The sequence below is a fragment of the Haematobia irritans genome, chromosome 4 (genome assembly GCF_050003625.1).
Source record: "Haematobia irritans isolate KBUSLIRL chromosome 4, ASM5000362v1, whole genome shotgun sequence".
Classification (NCBI taxonomy): domain Eukaryota; kingdom Metazoa; phylum Arthropoda; class Insecta; order Diptera; family Muscidae; genus Haematobia; species Haematobia irritans.
In genome coordinates, this window is record NC_134400.1 from 224,252,385 (window position 1) to 224,278,917 (window position 26,533).

Here is a 26,533-nt window from a genome sequence, read left to right on the forward strand (position 1 = left end):
AAAGTTCAATGACCGTACACATAAGTTCAATATGAACTAAAGCAAACGAAAATTTTCGTACGATTCCCAAAAATAGTAAGAATGAACTACCGTATGGTTAAAATTGTCATGATTTGGCGCCAATGATTTTCTTCTTTACTTTTAGTTCATTTTTTCTTCTATGAGAGGATGTAATTTCGTGAACTGCACACGCAGAAAAGGAACATGATTGCCACAATCATATTCGAAGAGCAAAATAATATGATACGAGCTATTTTTGCGGCGACCATGTAACATTTTCACCTGCAACCATGTTGGCTCAGTGACCATAGTTCTAAGAAAAAAATTGTCCTCATCTAAAATGTTATTATATTGATAAAAAGAATTTTGTTTCCATTAAAAGACAATGGTCACGATCTAAAATGTTATGGTATTCGTCAAAAATGTTTTTCTTCCAGTTAAATTAACATGGTTACAACCTCAAAACTTTTTTCGTCGTCGAAAAAGGAAGCAACTTGAGAAAAGAACACACAAAATTAACTTTATTTATTTGTTTTTATTTATTTATAAACCAAGTCATTGTTTATTTGTATTTATAGTGTCGTGCAAGCAAACATCATATATATGTACACACTCTATTTTGGTTCAATTTCAACAATAAGTAATCATTCCATATTTACTTCGTGCCCATCAAATGTACCAACGCAGACATCATGTAACTGCAAATAAAAATAAATGATACCATATAGCAAAATGCAGAACGAAAAAAAACAGGTACATTTTTTCAATTACACTTTCCTTTTTGGTGTTCACATGAAACCACGTGCCACTTCTGAATTAATAATTTAAGGCAAAACACAGTAAATCCGTATTCTCCGTCCATTCCAAAAAACAATCAACACACGACTGACGCGCAAAATGAAAATCATGTGTACCTGCTCAATGTTTTTATAAAATTCTTTTCGCTGCAAAAACGTTAAAAAATTAAATGGTCACGAAGACAATGTACATGGTCTTTATGGCCATGTAATGGTTCTAGACATGTCTATATGTAACCTATACGTAACCTATACTAATACTATCTGCAAAAAAGTAAACAAATTGAATGGTCAGGTACATGATTTTCCCGACAATGTAATGGTCTCAAATTCTATCCTTTAAATAATAGAACATTTTTGCGACATTTGAGAACCATTTAAATACTTATTGCCAACATATATTTTTCTCCGCTCGAAAATTATTTTTATATAGACAAAAAAAAAATGGTTTTCGCGAGAAGTACCTACTCTAGATAAGCATTAAATGGATGCGGCAACCATGTCCAAACATGTTTTTTCTGTGTGTGCAGTTAAAAAGTACAACAGGGCATTAAATTGCCCTGGTTTTAACAATGCTTTGTGGAAATCTCAAAATGTGGAGTAAAATTTAGTTCAATTTTCGTGCGAGGTAGTTCATTCTTCCTATAAAACAGTTCACTTTTTTTCGGTATACGGATTTCTAGATTTTAGGCAAATAAAAATTTTGGTGCCTTTTAAACCGGGGGTCGGTTTATAATTGGGCCGATGTAGCCCCTTTTCGAAGTTAAGCTGATTGGTCACGAAAAAGGAATCTGTGCCTTAGATCGTCTTTGAATTTCTCCCTGATCAAGAATGTATGTACTTCATACATAAACGGAAATCGATATTTTGATGTGTTACAAACGGAATGGCGAACTTATTATACCCCCATCACCATGGTCCAGACAAACAAATACCTTAATTTCTTTTAGACCCTCACGAATTATCCGGTACTAAAAGAAAATATAAAAATTAATTGTATGATATATGAAATTAAGTACTTCCTAAACAAGTAATTTTGAACAACTAAATAGGTGGCAAATTTCACGTTCGGGGTTTTTGGAAAATCCATAAAGAGAAATCTGAAATTCAGATAACACCTTCCCTAATTTAAGATAATCACTAAAAGGCTATAATACATGATGTAGAGTATAACTGGATATTCATCAAAATGATTCATTATTCATAATTTTTTATTTTGTTTTTGTATAAGAATTAATGACAAAAATGCTAAATGCGCCAGCGTACGCACGCGTCGTCACTTCGATTAATTTCACACTCATCTAAAATCAAAAACACAAAACTCTTCAATATTCGTAATGAATATTTTAACACTTTTTACCGACCAACCTACCTATCTATCTACCTACGAACAACAACACAAGTTATTAATATAGAAAAAAAATGTTTGTTACTCGAATAAATGAATAACAAAACAAAAGACTTTTATTTACATTTATTAATAAATTAACACTGCCAGTCAAAGTGGCAACAGCAGCATTAACAATGGCAAGCCACCAACAACCCCTAATTATGGCATTAAACAAACGAAGACAATTACGAGAATATTTTAGGATTTAATTAAATCAAATACAAATCAAATCATAATTAACAATATAATCGTTTCAGTGAAAAGCTATGTTTTTTTTAAATTTCGTAATTAATTTTATTGAAAAAAAGATGCATAAGTCAAAGATTTTGAATTTAACTTTGGTTTGGATACCGAACCAAATTTGCGATTTTTTAGAATTTAAATAAATCATAATTTGAAGAACTCAACATAAAATCTAAGGATAAAATTTTTCTTTTAATTAAAAATTTTTTTTTTAATTTTTTTCTTTATTATCGTGTAAATGTTACACCTTAAAATTTTTAAGTTGAAATCCTAAATGGTAGCTTCTGCAGCAATTTGTCCAAATTTTCAGTTGACTTATTCTTGAAAATTTCCAATCTTTCAATCAATTACCTTGAAGTCCTCTTGTTTACCTTAATATTCGAAGCAAAGTATCTCCACAGGAGCATCTGTAGCGCCACCAGACATCATCCATCATCTTTTTCACCCACATGATGGCTTTTGGTTAAAAACTGGATTATTAAATGAAGAACATTGGCATAAAACGTGGATGTGTGAAACATTCTGTGAATGTACTTCACAAAAGGGTTAGGTTAGGTTAGGTGGCAGCCCGATGTATCATGCTCACTTAGACTATTCAGTCCATTGTGATACCACATTGGTGAACTTCTCTCTTATCACTGAGTGCTGCCCGATTCCATGCTAAGCTTAATGACAAGGGACCTCCTTTTTATAGCCGAGTCCGAATGGCGTTCCACATTGCAGTGAAACCACTTAGAGAAGCTTTGAAACCCTCAGAAATGTCACCAGCATTGCTGAGGTGGGATAATCCACCGCTGAAAAACTTTTTGGTATTCGGTCGAAGCAGGAATCGAATCCACGACCTTGTATATGCAAGGCGGGCATGCTAACCATTGCACCACGGTGGCTCCCTCACAAAAGGTTTAGGGTTTTAGACAAATCAAAACCAAAACCTCAGGCCATTAACCAATCCTCCACCGGATTGCATCTACATCACAGTGCAAATATGCAAAACTAATGCATATTCTATATTGGTAATTTTACGCTGTTTTAATTTCCTTTTGTTTTGTTTTTGTAATTTTTCTTCCACTGTCTATCTTTCCTTTCAAAACGGAAATTGACTTCATTACCAAAACAAACAAAAATATGAATGAGCCAGCCAACGCTCACATGAATGACGAAGATGAAGAAAAGTGATCATTTACGAATCTCCATAAATTGAGCGTTGCTTTCCAGCCGTGATTTGAGGAATATTCATAGTCAAAGATAAATAGCCAGACAGATTGACGTACAGCCCCACAGAGATGGATTGACGGAAGGACAGACGGACGAACAACAATCTGACAAAGAATGAATGGATGGATGGATGGATTTTCATGGTATTTTAATGAGAAGGGAATCACAAATACAAATCTCTGCCATCTAAGAGGCGGTAACAGAATCTTGTTGATGAAATGCGTGATTGAATATTGAACAACAACAAAATGGAAAAAATGTTTTGGACTCTGTTTTTTTTTTTGGTTAACTGAGAAAGGTGGGGGAGGAAGGCAACATATTTACTTTCATTGATGACTGAATGACTGCCATTAAATCGTATTTATTACATGGTTGTTTTGTGATTGCCAATGTTGCTGCTGCTGCTGCTGTTGCCGCCACATTTTCTGTTGGCTCTAACATTATTGCCAGTTTGGGATTTACCCCATAGTATGCGCATGCGTGACATACCACTTCGTTTAACTTGGTTCTGACAATGGCATTGGCAGTGGTTACTCTAAGGCCTTAAACGTTTTGACTGAATTTCGTTGGGGTTTTGGTGAACATTTTGTATAAATGTAAGTAATAATTTTGTATAGGTGAGCTGTGTGCGTGTGTGCCTCTGTGAATGAGTGAATGTCTGTCTGACTTGGAAGCTCATCTTGACTGATTACTATCAATTTATTACTATGCCAAGATTCCAAGTAATTAGATACGTTGGGATTTATTTTCCTCATCTAATATTATTATCAATTTATTTATACAATCAACAACAACAACGCAAAACTAATATCAGCGACGACATATCTACCAACATAATATGGCTGTGTGTTTCGAGGAAGTTTTCAGGTCTCTATTTTTTTTTTGTAAAGTCCCATTCACTTGGGTGTGCTAAAATGTATTCTCAGTTTTTCTTACAGGTGTGGTCACACCAGTGGTGCCAGGAAGTAAAAATACTTGCCTAACATCGACTCAGCTATATTTAGCAGTATTTTCATTTGACAAACTAATTTATGGACTCTACACCCAGAAAAAAGTGACCCCTTCTTTAAGTTAAAATGGACTCATTGTGAAGAAAGTTGAACTTCGTATAGCGCCAAAGATATTTTTATTTGTTTGAACGATGTGATTTTCGTAGAAATTAGGAATAATGCATTCCATATATTAGTTAACATTTTCCTATATTTACATACCACTATACTACAGAATGAAAAAATTTAACTAATTTGAATTCATATATGGAATGATTTTATTGAAATTTTTTCATTCATTTCGACAAATCTTACACATTTGTGGTAAAACTGTTACTTCATAATTAGAACTGCTTACCTTCGTTTTTAAATACAATTTTATTTATTTCTATAAGCAATTTTATCTTCAATAAAAGACATGTTTTATTAATATATTGAATATATTTATTAAGAATCAACAGCATCGAATCTCTTTGAAATATTAGTTTATTATTCCACTATTTCCAATTTCCGTGTGATATTATCAACTGTAAAACGCACTTTTTCTTCTTCTTGTACTTTTCACTTGTAATAAGTTGCTGCCTAACGATTTTGTCATCCTTTTACAATTTCAATACCTACAAATATAAAAAATCATAAAACATTTTTGTTGCAAAAGGTTAGCGTCACTGAATATTACCTGATAATTGAAGATTCCAAAATGAAGACAAATGAAAGGGTTGTTATTCTGCTGGTGTTTTCTTTCTTTATACACTATCACGAACATTGATAGATTTATTTAAAAAACGAAAATTTTTCTCACTAATTTAAAATAACAAATATTTTATATATTTTATTTGTTATTTATTATATTATTTTACCATATTATTTTTTAACAATCTCTCCGTATACCAAAACAACGCGATTACAACTAAAAAAAACAACCGACGCGCAAATATATCGATTACACCCACGCGCAAACACATCGATTACGATGACAGGTATCGATTATAGGTAGACAATAGAAATTTAGGAAAATTTCCTATATTCTAACAAGTGTGTTTCCTTAAGTTTTGAAAGGATTGCATACTTCTTAGTACGAATGAACTAAAATATTTTTCTATGCCAAATGTTGTTCGTATGTATGAAAAACTTTCTATTATAAAGGAAGTCGCAATTATCATTTTATAAGAAATTTTACTAATTTTGAGGAAACTTGGATTTAGTTCGGTTTTTGTTTATTTTTACGAATGATTTGTTATCGGTGAATAAAATTTTCTTTTTCAGTAGTAAATTCTTATACCCAGCGAAGAAAATAGTATGAGTAAAATTCCATGCCTTATTCTAGTTAATGAACTATTCCTAACTGCTTACAGTTTAGGATTTTTTTACTGAAACGAGTAAATTTTATTATTTTTCACAAAAATTTACTTAATGGAAATAAAATGGATAAACTATATTGATGAAAATTTTTTCCTTTAGTTTCGAAGGCACTTTTTTCTGGGTGTATCTAAGCGATCGTATTAAAAATGGTGAGAATATAAAGAATCATCCATTCAATTTTCATTTGCATCAGGAGATGTACTTTGGAAGTTCATGTAAAGGCAGATGATCTTTATTATTATGACAAGAAGGACACAGAAAAAACAACACTCACAAAAAATTGAAAAATTAGTTCATGAGAATATTATGTTTGGATAAAGTTTCCTTTACTCTAATAATTTTTTGCGTACCTAAGTTAAATAAAATAAAAAACGGGGAAAAATTAAATTAAAGATTACTAAATTCGTATTTCTCACAAAATAGTTAATTATTTCTTTAAATTTGTAAATCTTACTACAAAAGCGTCCATCATGAACTTCGTATGTCACTAAAGATATTCTTGCAATTTTTTACACCAACTTTTTCCTTCAAACTACAAAATTTTCTTTAACAAGTAAAAAAAAAAATATTATATGTAATAAATTTTCTTGATTTTGTCGAAAAATATTTACTTATTTTTGTGATATCGGCGTGATGTTAACGGTTGTAATACTATTTTAATTTTCTAACATTAATCAAAAGTTTTCTTCTTGGTGGGTTCACTGTTTTTTCAGTCAAAGCAAAAAGAATTTCATTAATGAACGTTAGAGTTCAATATAAATCAAAATTCATTCCGATTAAACTCTACTTCTTATATTCCTCCGAAATGATTCTTTCCTCCGAATTGAAATTTTAGGCAGATATAGTTTTACTTTTGGTACCAACAAACTTTATCTGGCCTGAAAGAAAAATCTTCGTTTTTGTAAAAAGCCTACAGAAAAAAATTTCAAGAAAATTTTTCCAATTAAAAATTTAATTCAGTTTTAAAAAATATTCAATTAAAAATTTAATTAATTCAACAAATTTTTTTAATTGTTAATTGTTTAATTGGATCAATTAATTTTTTAATTGATACTATCATTTCTGTGATTGAAGACATTTCAATTAAAAAAATAATTGGATCAATTAAGTTCGTGATTGATTCAGAAAAAAATGTTTGTGTGCATTATGTAATTTGCTCAGACATATTAAAAATTGTCCACTATACGTCCATTCAGCCTGGCTACAACAGAGAATAAATGGACGAAATTCTACTATCTGGCATCGACAAACCGTTGATTGAGCATGCACATAATTAAGAAGCATATCAAAATATCGTGTGCATTAAATCTTGGTTTTTTTACAATACTCATTGTGTCGCGTTTTTTCACTCCGGAGTCCGAACATCAAGCATCACCATGAGACAAGTTCTAGGAACCGGAATCAAATTAAAAACTCGAAGCATCGGACTAAATCCCTCGAGTAGCACCCCTCCAGACTAACTCTCGATTACTTTGAAGTTCAGTATATCAGTGTACTCAGAAACTCCGCTGCTCTATATACACGCAGAGAAGGAATATGATCACCCCAAACATGTTTTAAGAGCAAAATGTTATTTTTGGACGTTGAACATGGAACGTTGTTGTACCTAAAATGTTCTTTTCTCCGCAAACATATACATGAGTGCCAAAATTAGATACATAAAATATCATTTGCTCTTGAAATATATTTGAGGTGATCATATTCCTTCTCTGGGTGTAGCAATATTCCATGCATCCCACTTTATATTCTCTATACAATCGGCTTGTATGTATGGTTTTTTTCCCCGGGAACGGGATCCCGGGAATTTGCTATTTTTTCGCTCCCACTTTCCCGGGAATGAAGTGCGGGAATTCCCGGGAAATTTTCTTTACAATATTTTATATATAAGAGGCTTTTATATGGAACATGTCAGTTGAAATCTAGTTAAAGTGGATTTTGGAAGTGTAATGTGAATGAAGTATTACATGATAGTGAAATCGAAATAAGTTTCTTTCATTTCCAAAAAGTTTTTTAATGTTACAAAAAATCCCACTATATTAATAGTGCTCTTCCGAAAACTATACCGAAAGAAACCATTGTAAAAATTTTTTGTATTACAAAATATTTTGTATTTTAGTATGATTTATGGCTCATGTAAGATATCAACATTATATATATTGCCAGTTGTCCAGACAGCGCCTTATAACCGTAGACTTAGGCGATTTTTAATTTATTCAATGTATGCAACATCAAAGTTGGTTTCCCTTTGACCGAAAAAAATTCCCGGTTTCCCGGGAATAGAAAAAGTCCGGGAAAAAGAAAACCCTACTTGTATGCCAGCAAAATCTACCTAAAATCAACTAATCTTCCCGAACTAAAATAAAGTTCAGTTGGCATTATGTGTTCCGCAGGAATTTTGTTAATTTTACAGAATGGTAGTGTTGGATTATTTGACAGCATGATTAACCCTCCAATATCCAATCCCGCCTTTAGGCGGGCTTCATTAAGTAAGGAAGCTTTTAGCAAAACATACCTTAAGACAACAAAAACGAATAAAATAACAAGTATATACGGCCCTAAGTTCGGCGTAGATTGCGTAGAAACTTCTACGAAAGACTGTTATACACAATCGAATTACTTGGGTTGTGGTATCTTAAATCGTTTTCTAAATTGTGAGTTAGTCCACACGTGGTATATATTAGAAAAAAAGGTATGTAAGTCTACAAATAATTACGAATCGATATGGACTTTTGCACGGTACGCAGGGTCGCTTATATGGGGGCTATATACAATTATGAACATGATATGGACCCATTTTTGTGTGATTGGAAATCGATTTATCTGAGGGCTATATATAACTATAGACCGATATGGACCTATTTAGGCATGGTTGTTAACGGCCATATACTAGCGCAATGTACCAAATTTCAACTGACTCGGAGGAAATTTACTCCTCCAAGAGGCTCCAAAACCAAATCTCGGGATCGGTTTATATGGGGGCTATATATGATTATGGACTGATATGGACCACTTTTGGCATGGTTGTTAAATATCATATACTACCACCACGTACCAAATTTCAACCAGATCGGATGAATTTTGCTTCTCCACAAGGCAACGGAGGTCAAATCTGGGGATCGGTTTATATGGGGGCTATATATAATTATGGACTGATATGAACCAATTCATGCATGGTTATTGGATACCACATACTAACATCACGTACCAAATTTCAACCGAATCGGATGAATTTTGCTCTTCCAAGGGGCTCCGGAGGTCAAATCTGGGGATCGGTTTATATGGGGGCTATACATAATTATGGACCGATTTCGACCAATGTTTGCATGGGTGTTTGAGGGCATATATTAACACTACGTACCAAATATCAACTGAATCAGATGAATTTTGGTCTTCCAAGAGGCTCCGGAGGTCAAATCTGGAGATCGCTTTATATGGAGTTTTATATGGGGGCTATATATAATTATGGACCGATGTTGACCAATTTTTGCATGGTTGTTAGATACCATATCCTAACACCATGTACCAAATTTCAGCCGGATCGGATTAAATTTGCTTCTCTTAGAGGAATCGCAAGCCAAATTTGGGGGTCCGTTTATATGGGGGCTATACGTAAAAGTGGACCGATATGGCCCATTTACAATACCATCCGACCTACATCAATAACAACTACTTGTGCCAAGTTTCAAGTCGATAGCTTGTTTCGTTCGGCAGTTAGCGTGATTTCAACAGACGGACGGACGGACATGCTCAGATCGACTAAGAATTCCACCATGACCCAGAATATATATACCTTATGGGGTCTTAGAGCAATATTTCGATGTGTTACAAACGGAATAACAAAGTTAATATACCCCCCATCCTATGGTGGAGGGTATAAAAAGAAAACTTAGTGGAACCTGTTCAAGAGCCTTTTCAGCTTATACTGAATTTTACCGCAAACATTTTTCATGATTAGTTTTCTTGCTTTTGTGTCGTTAACATTGAATATTTAATCAGCTGACAAAAAATTGGGGCATTAGAGGGTTAAATTTTTGGCAGAATATGAGAAAAAAATAATTTTTTGTCAGATTTTAAAGAATGTATATTGATTGATTGGTGGCTAATTTCAATTGAGATGAGCTGACATAACGGGCGGCGTCGTCAACTGGCCAAAAATTGTCGGCGTCGGACAAAAACGGCGGCGCGATACGACTCCTTCGTTCTCTGTTTCAAAGTGGCATCTTCGAATCAAGCCCCAAAGCCAACTTCACTACAGTATTAAGCTTACACTGAAAAAAATGTTGATCAAATATGAAAGATAGTAATATTTGGTTTACAAATCTTTTTCATTCAATTTTCGTTCATTTTTTGAAATTTGCCTCCCTCCTTTAATCTAAAGCCAATTTTCTTTAACATAAACAAAATTTCAAGATTTTTGAAACTCAGAAAACTGTTTTTACTATAAAGTATCTCCTTTAGTTTGGAATTATAAACGGGAATTTATATGACCGCACCGAAAAAAAAGTGAACTGTTTTATAGGAAGAATGAACTACCACGCACCAAAATTGAACTAAATTTTACTCCACATTTTGAGATTTCCACAAAGCGTTGTTAAAACCAGGAAATTTTAATGCCCTGTTGTACTTTTTAACTGCAGTTCACGAAATTACATCCTCTCATAGAAGAAAAAAGAAATAAAAGTAAAGAAAAATCATTGGCACCAAATCATGACCATTTTAACCATACAGTAGTTCATTCTTACTATTTTTGGGAATCGTACGAAAATGTTCATTTGTTTTAGTTCATATTGAACTTATGTGTACGGTCATTGAATTTTATACTCACGTTTAGTTCATACGAGTTTTTTCAAGTTCCTATGGAGTCCTTTTGGACAAGTGCACAAACATTTCTTCTAAAGCGCATCTTGAGATCCACCAATGATTTTTTTCTACATCCGATGCAGGCCTTGAGGACAAGTATTAGAAAGAACGCAATCAGGATATTTTAAGTAAAAATTTGGACAATTGGATTTTATAAAAAAATAGAAAACTAATAAAAAAAATAGAAAATTAATAAAAAAGTAAAAAAATAATAATAAAAAAATAAATTTCATCTCCGCTGGGATTTGAACTTGTTCCGTTTGACTTTTTCGCTTCCCTGGAAGTTCTTTTGAGAAAGTTTTACAAATTACGAGAATTTCTAAATTTTTTGTTGATTTTTAATGGAAAAAATATATTTATACGAAAATATATGTTTTAGAAAAATATTTGATAAAAAAATTGCCGCTGATAAAAAATTGAACCTGCGTTTCTTATTTTTTCATTCATGCTAATAAAGAACATCTCAAGAAACAATTAGAATGTTATTCCTTGGTGTCGTATTACGATCATATCACAAACATTTGAATTGACCTTTCGACGCTTTATGTTCAATGGCGTTTGTGGCTGAGTGTGCTAAGGCGTTCTGTTAGGGTGCCAGCAAACCCAGGTTCAACCCCTGGTCGGAGCGAAAAAGTTTTTCAAATTGTAAAAATTAGATAATAGGAAAATAACAGTGTAATAAAAAAACATATGGATGAAAAAAAGTTAAATTGGTGGAAAAAAAAGTTTTTCACTTTTTAAATTTCTTCATTCAACTTAACTTCCAAGGGCACAACTTCTAAAGCAATGCAAAGGATCCAAAATGAGAGTGCTTCTATCTTATGACAAGCCCATGTAAAATTCTTTGGAGATGATCCAAGTTTGCACTACTTCCGGATCACCGATTGGGGATCCAAACTACTTTTTGGGAAGCTCTTTTTTTGCTGGGCTAGAACGCATGGTTGCTTTTGCTCCACTCCTTGAGTTGACACTTTCAATTAAGTTTTTTGGCTAGAGTTCGCCTCACTTAATTTTGGGACATATGGGGTACAGTGTAATTACCCACATTTTATAATAAAGGAGTATATATATCAGAAGTCGCATAATGGAGTTTAACTCTGTGGGACAAAAACAACAAAAGCTTTTGCTATTCTTCTAGTAAACCCTGATCATATCAATCGATGTGAAAATCGACTCTTAAAAATATGCTCACTAGTTTTATGGGAAAACACTGGACATACACATGTGTCTATATGCTCGTATAATAGCCCTATAATATTCGTTAGAGCTGATTTCACCTACCTCTCAACGATGACCATAAATTTTATTTACAATCGTTTAATTTATCTTCTATTGATTTCAGAGATCGTTTAAGAAAGCCGGATTGGAAATCCAACAAAACCCCAAAAACTATGCCTCTCAGTCAGATGGTCTAATCGTCAGTCAGCCCTGTTTAGTGATAAAGATCGTCGAAAATGAAGAAGAGTAGAAAGTTTAGAGTTACACGAACTGCAAGATATCCAAAAAAACTTTTTCAAATGTGAACATTCAAATCGGTTCATGCGTTTAGATGGAAGGCGATTGGAAGGGGAGGACCCCATCACAAAAAGAAGAAGAAAAAACACCGGCTACAGAGAAGAAATGTCACCATTATTTCTGAAATATGTTTTCGATTAAAACACAAACTAACGATGATGACAACAACTACAACAAGAACAAACAACAAAGCGGTAACAATAGATGACCAAACCAGCAGAAGAAGAAGAAGATGAGCGACCATAGCTTTATTGAGGTTGAAATCGAATGAACAAAAATCTTAGTTGAACTGTCATTGAAATAAAAGCTAATGATTAAATTTATTACCCTGAGCTACAAATATTGTTGCTGCCTCTGCCGCCGCATAGGGGACAACCACGATGAACGAACAAGTGTTTCACAAATCTAATCAAGGTTTTTATGTTAAAAAAAACAACAAAAATATAAAAGACCACCATCTCCTATAACAACAATACTAAAGCGGTCAAATTGTTGGTCTATGAACATTACAGTCATCAGCTGCAGGGGCAGCTATCATCTCAACCATACCATCCCAGTAACATAGCCCTTTTGTTGTTAGTCGATCTCTTTGTCTCTCTAAGCCAAGCAATTCTATCCTATCCCTGAACAAACCATCCCCGCCAATATATCTTTCAGTCCATTTAGTCATAGCCATCGATTGAAATGGAACCTCATATGAGTGAGTCTGGATAAGGTGTATTAAGATGAAGGTGTAGTTGTTGTTGTTGTTGTTCGATGATTAGATTGGTGTGTTTCTAAGCAAGTTGTTTTGTGATTGAGTTTATTTTTGTATATCCAGAGTTTTATACGAGGCTCAATCCAAAGGAATGAGGAATAATTTAAAAAATTGTCCTCAAAAATTAAATTTGCAATTCCTAATCAAGACCAGCCTCAACGGATAACAATTTGATTGATTCTAAAGCAAAGAAGAGGAAAAATTCATGAAATACACTTTTAACATGCAATTATATTTTAAACTTTTAGTTTGACGGTCTTAACACAATTTTGAATTTATCACAATAATGCATGAACAAATTTTAGGTCACACAATTTGCACAATGTTAAGAACACATTTCTCTATAAAATAGCGAAATATGAATGAAAAGTAAGATAAAATTTGTTGCTTTAAACAATTGCTTAAAATTTGTGTTCCAAACATATAATGTTTATAGCCAAACATATGAAAAACAGTCTTTTTCAACCGTGTAGCAGGTTTCTCGGGGTGCAAAGCCATTTAAATTTTTGAGTCGAAAATTTTTCAAGAATAAGAAAAAAATAATTAAAAACTTGCATTTAGATAATATTTTTTATAGAAAAATCTTTAGTTTTTATTACAAAATAATTACACTGAAAAAAATATTGCCGTGAGGTCAAAGATTTCGTGTCTTTAAAAAACGAATGCAAATTTTGCTTAGCAGAGAAGACGCATTTCTCTAATATAAAGTTTTTTTCCTTGTCCAAAAGTCGATAAACTTTCCAATGAAGTCGTATTGTCCTTATAATTAAGTGATTTGACTTAAAAATGGGTATCATAACATGAAAGAAAAAATTATAGGCTAAGGTCAACATGACTTTAATAATTCAGAAAAATTCTTTAAATTTAATGAAATTGTCTTTAAATTTGTTGTCTTTTTGCATCTTGGCTACAAAGCAAAAAATCATTCAAATATAGGACATGTTTTTCAAAACTTTATTTTAAAGAAGTTTTTTACTTCAAACATAGCATAATTTCTACTGGAAGTCGAGTCCTAATTTGGAAAATAAAGTTGCCGTTAACTCGTTTTTAAAGGACTTTTATAGCATATGAAGAAAAAAAAGCTGAGAAAGCGAAAAATTTAAATTTGCAAGCAAGTACACAAAACCCAAATTTAAAAGAGAATTTTGTCTTAAAAGTATCCTTACTTGTATTCTCCGCTTCTTTGGCTCGGAATCAATACCAAATTTTTTAAAGTAAAGACAAAATCTTTGGAACCGAATATGTTTTTTTTTTTCAGTGTACTTGTTTGTAATTAAAATGTATTATTACTTTTATACCCACCACCATAGAATGGTGACGGGGGTATAATAAGTTTGTCATTCCGTTTGTAATACATCGAAATATCGATTTCCGCCTATATAACGTATATATATTCTTGATCAGGGAGAAATTCTAAGACAATATAGCCATGTCCGTCTGTCCGTTTGTTTGTCTGTCTGTCTGGCTGTATGTCTGGCTGTCTGTTGTAATCACGCTACAGTCTTCAATAATAAGCAATCGTGCTGAAATTTCGCACAAACTCGTCTTTTGTCTGCAGGCAGGTCAAGTTCGAAGATGCGCTATATCGGTACAAGTTTTAATATAGCCCCCATATAAATCGACCTCCCGATTTGGGGTCTTGGGCTTATAAAGTCCTTAGTTTTTGTCCAATTTGCATGAAATTAGAAATCTAAAGGTATTTTATGACCACAAAGAGGTGTGCCAAAAATGGTGAGTATCGGTCCATGTTTTGGTATAGTCCCCATATAGACCGATCTCCCGATTATATTTCTAGGGCTTCTAGAATCGCCTGAAATTGGAAATCTAGAAGTATTTTAGCACAATAAAAAGGTGTGCCAAAAATGGTGACTATCGGTTGATGTTTAGGTATAGCCCCCATATAGACCGATTTCCCGATTTTACTTCTTGGGCTTCTAAAATCCGTAGTTTTTATCCAATTTGCCTGAAATTGGAAATCTAGAGGTATTTTAGAACAATAAGGAGGTGTGCCGAAAATGGTGAGCATCGGTCCATGTTTTGGTATAGCCCCCATATAGACCGATCTCCAGCTTTTACTTCTTGGGCGTCTAAAATTTGTAGTTTTTATCCAATTTGCCTGAAATTAGAAATCAAGAGGTATTTTAAAACCCTAAAGAGGTGTGCTGAAAATTATGAGTATCGGACCATGTTTTTATATAGCCATCATATAGACCGATCTCCAGATTTTATTCTTGGGCTTATAGAAACCGTAGTTTTTATCCAAAGAGGTATTTTAGGACCGTAAAAAGGTATGCCGAAAATGGTGAGTATAGGTCCATGTTTTGATATAGCCATCAGATAGACCAATCTCCAGATATTACTTTTTGGTAGTTTTTATCTAATATGCCTGAAATGTGAAATCTAGAGGTATTTTGGGACCTTAAATTTGCATGAAATTTTAAATCTAGAAGTATTTTAGGAACATATAGAGGTGTGCCGAAAATGGTGAATATCGGTCCATGTGCACTGATAATGAAAATTGCTTGAAACTGAATTATAGTTTCCAGATTTTACTTCTGGTAACCATTTAAATAATGGGGGAAAAATCTACAGATGTTAGATTTTAAATCAAGGCGTTATTTCATCGTTTTCTTGCACACTTGCACACGATGTTTATGATTCCTCTAAAACTCAAACAAATATGGTTCTTATAAATCCAGAATCTGATCTAGTCTTCATAGGTAAAATCTTTGAATTTATCTTCGGGAAGTGTACTGGTTGAACTGATCTGCTTGTCATCAAATCCCCCTGAAATTTTCACAGGAAACTATAATATTTGATTCATGGTGGTGGGTATTTAAGATTCGGCCCGGCCGAACTTACTGCTTTATATACCTGTTTTTTGTTTTTTTTTTTTAATTTTCCACAGCTCATTGAAATTTTCGTTATCCCAAATATGTCTCAAACATTTTATGAATTAAACGTGGGTATAAAGTTCAATGACCATACACATAAGATCACTATGAACTAAAGCAGAAGAAAATTTTCGTATGACTCCCAAAAAAAAGGAAAAAACTACTGAATGGTTAAAATGGTCATGATTTTTTATATTTACTTTCAATTAATTTTTTTCTCTGAGACAGGGTATAATTTCATGAATTGTAGTTAAAAAGTACACCAAGGCATTCAATCTTCCTGGATTTAACGACGCTTTGTTGAATTCTCAAAATGTGAGTACAATTTAGTTCATTTTACACACTTCGTAGTTCATTGTTCCTATAAAACAGTTTATTTTTTTTCTGTGTAGAAGTGGCAAGTGATTCCTAGTAGATAAATGTATTTATTTTTTATGTGATGTCTTTTCTACTTCCAAGAATTTGTACATATTGCTAACCTCATATTACCCTCCTCGTATCAATAAAATCAAAATATTTTACAACAATAACCGAACAACAGCAGACTTAAACAATACGTCCAATAAACTATTTTGACAAAATTTATAGTTCATCTCTACTTGCTTTGAGTTTCGCTATTTTGGAAAGTTACGATTTAGTTTCTATGGCCACATTTAATGTGAAACGACCAAGGGTTCAATCTTCTTTTGCCACCTCTTTAAGGCGAGTCTACTTCCTCACCCAAACGTAAATGCTCTTGAAATTTGTCTTTGACAACGATTTGAAAACACATCAATTTTTATAGAGACGACTTGGTCTCGTTGGTCGGTCAACTTTGCCGATTGTGTTGAAAAGAAGTTGATGTCGGTCATTTCTTTATGGTTTTGCCTAATACGATTTATTAACAAAAACATCAAGAGGGAAAAAAACATAAAAGAATTTCTGCTTAAAATGGTTTCATTTTAATGAACTCAACAAAGTGATTTTTTTTTGTGCGTTTGCTTCTATTTCTGAGCAGAATAGAATCAAATCGATGTGAGTAGAGTTGAATAGAAACGGCCGACCAGCAAAAAAAAACAACATCAAACTCAATTTGCATAAATTTGATTTTGTCAAAGAATTAAAAAGAGCATTTTATATGATAATTATACAAAATTTCTATGTATGTTTATACAAATGAAGCTAGCAAAAAAAAAAAAAAAAAAACATAACAGAAACATCTTTGATGATATACGAAAAACTGTCCATGTTTAGTATGTTTGTCGGATACAAATTATGTCTCTATATTATCTTTGCTATTATTGTCATTATTCGGCGACTTAATATGTTTCGTTTTTTTTTTCTTCTCTTTGCCAATTTGGTAAAGTCCATCACTATTAGTAAAGGGAATTTGGAAACTATTTTACAAAAATATAAAAGAAACCCCGATATGGTGTTCATAGGGTGAAAACCCTGCATTCATCAATGAGTTCGTTGATATTGTCTTTGTGTCATAAATTACATAGATTTATATGAAAATTCTACGAGTATAATAATATACAGTGGGCTATTTTATAAATATTTTTTTTTATTTTATTATATTATAGTGTTATAAACTATAACCCATAAAATTTACCGGGGTCATAATATGACAACCGCATTGAGAAAAACTATTGTCGTGAGTACAAAGATTTCTGGTCCTTAAAATTTGAATGCAAGTTTTGGTTTAGCATAGAAGACACATTTATCTTCTTGACCAAAGGAGTTTTGTGCTTCGATTTACAAGATTCGACTTAAAAATGAGAATCTTTACATAAAAGAAAATTCTTTAGAAATGAGATTAATTTGTCTTGCAAAATTGGAAATAAATTGTCAACATTATTGAAATCGCCCTTGTACAGCAAAAAAACATTTTTTTTTATTTCAATCACAAAATTAATTATTCCAATTTATTATACTCTCCACTATAGGATAGGTGGTATACTAACTTTAACATACCGCTTATAACACATCGATATATTGAACTTAGGCCCTTATAGTACAGATATATTAAAAGTTGTGGTAAATTTCTGAGTCGATCCATCCATTGGTCAGTTGAAATCATGCTAACTTCCGAACGGAATAAACTATCGGTTTAAAACTATTGCAAGTAGTTATTATTGATGCAGGTCGGGCCACAGATTCCCTACCTCCTGGAAGAGCAAATTTCCTCCGATCCGTTGGAATTTTTGTATACAGACTCCCCCAAATAAGCCAATCAAGAAGAATGAATGTGCCTTATATAAATATTCAATCTGCCTTATTATCCGACTTTTGTATATACCAACTAACTTAATTTCGACGACAATGTTAAGAAGTTTTAAGATTTCATGCCATCGGCAAATGTTACCACACTGAACAAAAAAGCATGCCCGGTTCCAAAGATTTTGTCTTTACTTTAACAATATTGGTATTGATTCCGAGCCAAAGAAGCGGAGAATTCAAGTAAGGAAATTTTTAAGACACAATTCTCTTTTAGAATTAGGTTTTGTGTACTTGACTCTAGGAAGCAAATTTTAATTTGTCGATTTTTCAGCTTTTTTCTTCATATGCTATCAAAGTCCTTTAAAAAGAAGTTAACGACAACTTTATTTTCCAAATTCATACACGACTTCCAGTAGAAATTATGTTATGTTTCAAGTAAAAAACGTCTTTAAAATAAAGTGTTGAAAAACATATCCTGTACTTGAACGATTTTTTGCTTTGTAGCCAAGATGCAAAAAGACAACGAATTTAAAGACAATTTTGTTAAATTTAAAGATATTTGCTGAATTATTAAAGTCAAGTTGACCTTAGCCCAAAAAAAAATTTCTTTCATGTTATGATACCCATTTTTAAGTCCAATCACTTAATTATAAGGATAATACGACTTCATTGAAAAATATATCGACTTTTGGACAAGGAAAAAAACTTTATATTAGAGAAATGCGTCATCTACGCTAAGCAAAATGAGCATTCGTATTTTGAAGACATGAAATCTTTGGCCTCACGACAATATTTTTTTTTTTTTTTCAGTGCACACTCCAAGTAATTCGATTGTGGATAAAAGTATTTCAGTCAACACTTTGTACTCAATCCATAGTGGAGTATACATAAGATTCGGCCTGGCCGAACTTTTGGTCGTATATTCTTGCAAATTCAATTAAAATTTTAATTAAAAAATGTTCATATTTTTTCTATAGCAATACTACAAAGCTAAAACGTAACATATTCAGAATGTCTCTTACGACTTTTTTATGCTTTTTTCATGAAACATGGTATAATCTGTACTTGAACCCGAGTTTAAAATTGGAATATTAATTTTTGAAGAACTTTTATATTACATCCATAAAACATACACAGAAAGGAATAAATAAAAATTGTGTCCTAGTGTATAGTATGCTAAACCTACTTTTAAAAGTGGAAGGTTAAAAACCAAAAGCAAAATCGGTTAATTTTTTTTAGTGTAGAGAGCAGTTTATCCGATATAACAAATTTTTTGGTGGCAAAGCAAAATCGGGTCAATTGTTTTTAGTATAAAGAGCATTTTATTCGATATACAATTTTGACTAGTTACTATGAGTTTATTAAAAAATCATTAAATATCAAAGTCCACCATTTGCGTTTCACTTTAGCTCTTCCCTACTTGCCTTTTTTTACCTTTATTTCCACAATTTAAAAATTTGCTACGTATTTTTCATGCGGTTCACTGTACATGTGAAAGCCTTCTCATTTGCCCCTTTAAACCTCCAATAAAAAAAAAACATGTGAATTTTAAACTAAATTTTTACCAAATACCGCATTCATTTGAATATTTAACAAATTAGACTCCTGAAATCCAAAACTAAATGAAATAGAAACAAAGTTCAATATTTTTTTGATAGAGAATACAAAAAAAAAAAGAAATAAAAAATAAATAAATTGATTTAAAGCTATTACTGATTATGGCCGATGCGATGGTGGTTGTGGTATTAGAACTGATTATGCAAAGATCATTTACATACGATTCGTTTTGTTTTTTGTTTGTCCACGTTCAGTGGCTTCCTGGTTATTCCAGGTCAAATCGGACTTTATGGAATAGCTAAGAATAAAGACTTTGTCATTTGTCAAGTATTTTTGGTTTCATAATCAGGGCTCGTGTTAGGCAGGTGACTATACCATTCACTAAGTCAATGAAATTGTTTTCCTGATTCTTGGATGTACAATTATTGGAAATTTTGTATAATTCGAAGAACAACAATTAACTCAGAAAGGTACTGGGAATTTTGCTAAACTTCATTAATAACTCGAATGTTGGGAATATATAAATCACTATGGGGTTTTATTATATCCATTACCAATGCCCACAAAATAAAATACATCCTCCCACTCCACCCTATATCACATTGTATAGTTCAACATATCTCTACTAATACAATGAATTCATGCTGTGCATTATGGCATTTTCATGTTGGCTAAAATACGTGTAATTTTTCGGATCGTAGGTTTTACAGTCTCAAGATTTCTTTGTTCTTTTTTTTTTCTCAATTGCATTTCAATGTGGCAAACCTAATCAGAAAATCAAACAAAGACTAATGATTTCGTTTAATAGAAATCCATCAAATCATAAAAGCCACAATTATCTACATTAAGCTGATCGAGTGAATGACTAGTTATGAATAGAATCTACACACAAAAAAATTTTTTTCTGATTCAATCACGAAATTAATTGATCCAATTAATTTTTTAATTGAAATGTCTTCAATCACAGAATTGATAGTATCAATTAAAAAATTAATTGACAGTCAATTAAAAAATTAATTGATCCAATTAAATATTTCATTGATACTATTAATTTGTGTGATTGATTTTTATTTCAATTAAAAAATTTGTTGAATCAATTAAATTTTTAATTGAATATTTTTTAAAACTCAATTAAGATTTTAATTGGAAAAATTTTCGTGAAATTTTTTTCTGTGTATTTACAGAATATGTTATTAAATGCCTTTTAACAATTACACCAGCATTAGAGGAAAATGCATTACCAACAACATCAGGCTGAATGGTATTTGAAAAAAAAAACATTTTTTTGCAATCATGCCATTGTTTTCGTGCGAGAAATATTTTCTATATGAAATAGTAGCTCGTTTCATTGTCTCCATCAACTATTAGCAATGTTGAAGAGAAAAATCTTCAAAATGTATCTTACAGCAGCCAGCATTGAATAATTGCATAGCTATACACAGAAAAAATTCTCCTAAATGGAGGGAAGATATAGAAAATTAAAAAAAATCAGGATTGAAATAACAAATCTCAAATTACAAATAAATCTTATTAAAACTAGGAGGTGTTTGCATAGAAATTTTGATTTGATTCATAGAATTTTGATTCGCGTGATCGTATACGAAGAACAAAATAACAAAAAATACCTTTTTTCCAAAAAGAAATTAGCAATTACTTTTCTTTCAAGTATACACGACCGTAAGGTCGGCCAGGCCGAAGCTTATGTAACCTCCACCATGGATTGCTTAGAAACTTCTACTGAAGACTGTCATCCACAATCGAATTAGTTGGGTTGCGGTAACACTTATCTTAAAACTTCCTAACACCGTAATATATACCACATAGTCCATACGTGATATATATTAAACTACAAAAGGCCGATTAAATACGTATATACTTAAGTTTAAAATTTCTATAGAAATAAATTTTTGACATTTTCTATAGAAGTAAAAATTGGAAAAAAATTTTCTATAGAAGTAAAATTTTGAAAAAAAATTCTACAGAAATAAAATTTGGAAAAAATTTTCTATAGAAATAAAAATTTGACAAAATTTTTTATAGAAATAAAATTTTGACAAAATTTTCAATAGAAATAACATTTTGACAATGTTTTCTGTAAAAATAAAATTTTGGTAGATTATTTTTGGCTCGAGTGGCAACCATGGTTATGAACCGATATGGACCAATTTTTGTGTGATTGGGGATCGGCTTATATATAACTATAGACCGATATGGACCAATTTTGGAATGGTTATTAGTGGTCTTATACTAACACCACGTTGTAAATTTCAACCGGATCGGATGAATTTTGCTCTTCTAAGAGGCTCCGGAGGACAAATCTGGGAATCGATTTATATGGGGGATATATATAATTATGGACCGATACGGACCAATTCTTGTGTGTTTGTTAGAGACCACATTCTAACACCATGTTCCAAATTTCAACCGGATCGGATGAATTTTGCTCCACCAAGAGGCTCTGGAGGTCAAACCTGGGGATCGGTTTATATGGAGGCTATATATAATTATGCACCGATGTGGACTTTTTTGCATGATCATTAGAGACCATATACTAACACCATGTACCAAATTTCAGCCTGATCGGATGAAATTTGCTTCTCTTAGAGGCTCCGCAAGCCAAATCGGGGGATCGGTTTATATGGGGGCTATATATAATTATTGACCGATGTGGACCAATTTTTGCATAGTTGTTAGAGACCATATACTAACACCATGTACCAAATTTCAGCCGGATCGGATGGAATTTTCTTCTCTTAGAGGCTCCGCAAGCCAAATCCGGGGATCGGTTTATATAGGGGAATTTCATAGCAGAATTTCACCACGACCCAGAATATATATATATACTTTATGGGGTCTTAGAGCAAAATTTCTATGTGTTACAAACGGAATGACAAAGTTAATATACCCCCATCCTATGGTGGAGGGTTTAAAAAAAAGCTGGTTGTTTAGACCCAATTTCTACTGAACTAAGAGTTAAAGAATTAAAGAAAGTCCAATACATCTAACACTAAAATATGAACAACGATACATTACTGAAGAATCAATGTCTTTGAAAAAAAACATTCTGCATCGAATAATTTGGCTAATACACTTTTTGATTAGTAGATAATAGTTTCTCAATTAAGTTGCAGTGCATTCTTGTATTTCCAACAGAGTACAGCCATAAGTCCAGTGGATACGAAGGGTTCTAAATTAGCCGATTAGCCTATAAATGACACTGTATTCTGTATTCCATGGCAATATATGTTCAATGAAATCTCTTAAGTTTCCTCAATGGGCACTGTTTTAATTCCTTTAATAAAGAATGACTTTATCAAGTCTTGTTTTGAAAAATATCAGGTATTTTATATTGCATTTTAAGCGGGACTATATTTCTAGTTATCCATTTTTTGTATTTTTTTGCAATTTTCAATTACATTATTTAACATTTAATTAACTCAACGTGCAATTATTTCAATTAAAAATTGCTTCCCATGAGCGTATGAGTAACCACAAACCAGCAAATAAGTGAGTATGCTGACGGATGGGCGTACCAAATAACAAACATTAGTTCGTTATATAGATGGACGGACGACGCAATGTAACAAATTACAAACAAAAAAACAACAAAAACTAAAATAAATAATAGTTATAAATTTCAAAATTGAATGCTTTTTAAACTTCTAATTTGTGAGTCGATCATAAACCAGAAACAGTGAATTCATTAAAACAACGGCATTTTTCCTTTAATAATACACTTGTAAAAATTCAGTCAATATAAAACAAAATATTATTTTTTTTTATGAATTAAAAAACTACAACAAAATGTTCCATCCCCATAATGTTCTATGAGACTAAAAGGAGATACTAAACTTATGAAATTTGAATTAATAAAAAAATCAAGTATATGAATCAATTTATACCCATAAGATGTGATATCACCATTGGTGAACTTCTTTCTTATCAATGACAAGGAAATAAATGTCACCAGCATTGCTGAGATGGGATAATCTACCGCTGATATTTCAGTCGAAATTGGAATTGAACCCATGACCCATGACAAATAGATTTTATAAAAGTTATAACTTTTTATTCCACAGAGAATAATTTAATTGCGTGGGTGTACTTAAAACTTTTTCCCTCACTGTAGGTAGATAGGTGTATCCTATAGGTATATCGCATAGATACAAGGGAGCCACCGTGGGGCAATGGTTAGGCATACCCGTTTTGCTTACAAAGTGTCGTGGGTTCAATCCCAGTATTGTTCTGACCGAAAAGTTAATCGGGGATACTTTACACCTTTCAGCAATGCACATGTCATTTTTGAATGCATCAGAGATCTCAAAGTGGTTGCTCCATACTGTAAAACGTCGTTAGGACTCGGCTATAAAAAGGAAGTCCCATGTCATTGATCTACAAGCGGTTCACCATTTGTTGAATAATCTAAGTTAGCATAAAATATCGAGATGCCACTATAACTAACCCAAAATAAAGTCCGAATTTTACAATGATTTTTGTGAGGCCTCAGACCAATATTTCAATGTGACAGACATAGTTAGTATATCTCCAATCCTATGGTGGAGGGTATAAACAAATGGGTTTCTAATACATAAATATACAACCCCAGACGTTATTTTCATTAAATTCCAGTCCAAGAAACAAAAAAACATATGATTTATGTAATGAAATCATTTCTAATTCTGCCAAAAACACAAGTTTTCGTAAAAAAACACAACATAAAAGCAAAAGCAATATATTATATATAATAATTTCTAAACTAATAGTATACCAAATGACATTAAGCCTTGCCCACATTAGACCCCACAATATGAGCGAATGATTGTTTTTTATTGAAATAAAATTTATTGAGCCGCTAAAATTTAAATTTCTGTTTGATTTTCGAGTTGAGTGTTTAGTGTTTGGTGTTGTTGTTGTGTCTCTAACTTCATTACCAGATAGATCCTCTTGTCATTATTTTATTGCCTCTACTAACTAGCGAACCAATCGATGATACAACAACTACCGTTCGTAACTAACATAAAGGTAACAATAACAACGACAACAACAAAACCAATCGAACTAACGAAACGAAAACGTCACCAAAGTTCATAATTAATTTCATCGTTTTATTATTGGGTTCGGGGGGATTTTAATGCGAAATATAAGAGCGTAGTTGTTTTTGTTGTCTTAACTTGAACATAATTAAAGAGACCCATAAATTTCCATATTTTAGCGAAGGTCGTCAACACTTGTGCAGTATTTAGCTCTCTCACTCTTCTCTCTCCACTAAGGCCCCATTATAGTTAGTGGGTGTGCATGTGTGTGAATATTTTGTCAACTTCATGTGTAGACATTAAGCATTCCCAAAGACCATTAGTTTCGTTTTTTTTTTTTTTTTTGAAGTTTAACAACACAATAAAAAAACAATCGAAACTCGATTAAATAGGGCTATAAACCAATTAGGAGATATTGTCATATTGAAACCCCTTCTGCGATTCCGAATTACAAATAAAATTTGGAATATTAACTCGTACCATTTAAAGTTAACTTTTGAGAGGAACCATTACGTTTTAGTATATCCTACGTTACTTAGTGCGCCCATATTCGCCGAAACATTGATTTCTAAATTCATAAAATATATAAAATATACCAAAGGAATCACCACTGACCACAAGTATTTATCTAATACAGACGATTAGAAGGCATATGCTTCAAGAACATTAATTTTCCTTTTTCGCAGGGAACATGTGACATGTTTGGCCTTTTTAGTTCAGCACTGCTGTAGTCGTTTTGTCATTCTTCAGATAGTGCATGTAAATCGCTGTTTATGAATTCCAGAAAATGTTGGCCGTAACCATTCTAAAACTAAATGAAATATGGCTCTGAGATCGGGTCGATATTTTTCAACATCTGTTTTCATAACCATCCATACCCACCAAAAAATAATGTTTCCAAAAAGTTTTTTGGATCCGAAATTTTGATCCCGAACTAGTGTAAATTTCAATTATCTCCAATGAATTTTACTTGTCATAGGGCGGAGGTACTACGTTTTCAGATCCTTTGTATTGCTTTAGAAGGTGTGCCTTAGATCTTTATTTGAATCAAGAAAATTAAAACACAAATGAAAACAAGTATATATAGCAGTAAGTTCGGCCGGGCCGAATCTTAAATACCCGCCACCATGAACCAAATATTAGGGTTTCCTTTGAAATTTCAGGAGGGCTTGAGGACTTGAGGACACTTCCCGAAAATAAATTTAAAAATTTCACCTATGAGGACTATATCAGATTCTGGATTTATAAGAACCATTTTTGTTTGAGTTTTAGAGGAATCATTAACATCTCTTGTAAGTGTGCAAGAAAATTATAAAATAACGTCTTGATTTGAAATCTTAAATCCGTAGAAGTAAAATCTGGAAATTTTACATTGAGTTTCAAGCAATTTTCATGATCAGTGCGCCTTCTATACCCTCAAGAAATGAAGTCGGTCTATATGGAGGCATTACCAAAAGGACCGATAAAAACTTAATCCGATACACGTTTTTATGAGCCTAAAATACCAGAATATTTACAATTTCAGGCAAATCGGATAAAAACTACGGTTTCTAGAAACCCAAGGAGTTAAATCGGGAGATAATTCTTATGGGGGCTATACTAAAATATGGACCGATACTCACCGTTTTCGGCACACCTTTTTATGACCCGAAAATACTTCTAGATTTCCAATTTCAGGCAAATAGAAAATAGAAAAAACTTCGGATTCTAGAAGCCCAA